Source organism: Dipodomys ordii, unplaced genomic scaffold (assembly GCF_000151885.1).
Source record: "Dipodomys ordii isolate 6190 unplaced genomic scaffold, Dord_2.0 Scaffold1, whole genome shotgun sequence".
In the NCBI taxonomy this organism is placed as follows: domain Eukaryota; kingdom Metazoa; phylum Chordata; class Mammalia; order Rodentia; family Heteromyidae; genus Dipodomys; species Dipodomys ordii.
In genome coordinates, this window is record NW_012267217.1 from 51,991,943 (window position 1) to 51,994,319 (window position 2,377).

Below are 2,377 nucleotides of genomic sequence, written 5' to 3' on the forward strand. Positions count from 1 at the left end.
GCCTCTTCTCCCACTTTTCCTGCCCTTAATTCCTTCTTTGGTAGAGAGAAGGAAGGACTCAAGACCCTTAGACAGTACATAGTGAATGAATTTTTAAAAAAATAGGGGCTGGGAAGATGGCTCAGTGGTAGAGCGCTTGCCTTGCATGCCTGAGGCCCTGGGTTCGATTCCTCAGCACCACGTAAGCAAAAAGAAAAAAAGCCAGAAGTGGCGCTGTGGCTCAAGTGGTAGAGTGCTAGCCTTGAGCTGAAGAGCTGAGGGACAGCACTCAGGCCCAGAGTTCAGGCCCCATGACCAGACAAAAAACAAACAAACAAACTTGGTGTATATGTGCAATAAAGTATTTTTCAACAATAAAGAAATTATGATTTTTGCAAGCAAATGTATGGAAGTGGAGATGATCATAACTGGGGCTTAGAAAGAAAAATATCCTATGGTTTTGGTCCTATTCAGAATCTAGACATCATCATCAGATGATGATGTGATTATTAAAAAGGAACTGTTGGTTGGGTGGGGGAAACCAAAGGAAAAGGAACAAAAAAGGAAGGATAATAGTGGGGGGAAACAAGGGGAGTGTATGAGGCAGACTGGTGGAGGAAAATAACAGAAGGAAAACAGTGAAAGACCCTCTGAAGAAAGGGGCTCCAAAGAAGAGTCTATAGTAGAAGGATCTTCTCCCCACCCTTGTGCTGATTACTTGATGGCGTATACAGTGAGGCTCTTTTCATTGGTTGAGCTCTGGGAACTCATGGCATTATGGCACAAAGAAGTGCTAGAAGCTGGGCACCGGTGGCTCATGCCTGTAATCCTAGCTACTCAGAAGGCTAAAATCTGAGGATCACAGTTCAAAGCCAGCCCAGGCAGGAAAGTCTGTGAGACTCTTATCTCCAATAAACCACTAGAAATCTGAAATGGCACTGTGGCTCAAGCGGTAGAGCACTCACCTTGAGCTGAAGAACACAAGGACAGCGCCCAAGCCCAGAGTTCAAGACCCACAAAGAAGTGCTAGAGTAGGAGGCTGAAGTACTATGAGAACAGAAAGTGCCGTGATGGGCCACATGTTATCTGCTGTAAGCTATGTATGCTTGTGTGTTTTTATCTCTTTTACTCACTAATTCCCTGCTAGAAAACCCCTTTCTTGACCTTATCTGTTACAACCTTAGAAAGCCAGGCACAGGAAAAAAAATATGTCCCTTACCCATTAGCAGAAAGTCAATCTTGACTCAAATGGAAAGGGAAGATTGAATAATGCCACATAGCTGTTAACATTCCTTTTGTTCTATAAACTTTTATCTTTCCACTCCAGCCAGCACCAGCTGATTTTTACCATCATTTGCTGAGGCAAAGAAGTCTGATCCTTGGTTAGTTTTCCTTGGTTAGTAAATCTTGTCCTTCCTTACCTTACCTTCTGAGCCCCAATGGGACTCAGAACTAATTTGGATGTTTCCCATCTAGCAGTCAGGGAAATTTCAATTTCTTTTTTTTTTTCTTTTGGTCGGCTGTGGGGCTTGAACTCTGGGCCTGGGCGCTGTCCCTCAGCTCTTCAGCTCAAGGCTAGCACTCTATCGCTTGAGCTACAGCGCCACTTCCGGTTTTCTGGTGGTTTATTGGAGATAGGAGTCTCACGGTCTCTCCTGCCCAGGCTGGCTTTGAACCGCGATCCTCAGATCTCAGCCTCCTGAGTAGCTAGGATTACAGGCGTGAGCCACCAGTGCCCGGCCAATTTCTTTTTTTTTTTTTTTCTGGAGGATTTTTTTTCCTGAGTATTCAGATTCATTTTAACTAATTCAGGTTTCTGCTGTTTGTCTGACAGGGAAATTTGAATTCTGTAACATTGTGTTGGAATTAGCGGAGAATTGATGCAAAGTATATAGAGAAATCTAGGTATTTGTGTTTATGGAGATTTCTGTTGTGATTTGTATGAGAATGAAAAGTTTATCTTGAAAGGGGTGACATTGACCAAGAAGCATTATACCCATAACCTGACTTCTGGAATTGTAACCCCTTTGTACAACTATTTAATAAGAAGAAGGATCCGGGTACCAGTGGCTCACACCTGTAATCCTAGCTACTCAGGAGGCTGAGATCTGAGGCTAATGGTTGGAAGCCAGCCTGGGGCCTGGGCAGGATAGTCTGTGAGACTTTTATCTCCAATTAACCACCAGAAAACCAGATGTGGTGCTGTGGCTCAAGTGGTAGAGAGCTTGCCTTGAGCTGAAGAGCTCAGGGAGAGTGCCCAGGCTCAGAGTTCAAGCCCCATGACCGAGAAGTAGGAGGAGGAGGAAAGGAGGAAGAGAAAGAGAAGTAGGAGAAGGAAGGAAGGAATAGAGAGAAGGATAAAGGGAGGGAGGGAGAGGAAAAAGAAGAAAGGAAAAAA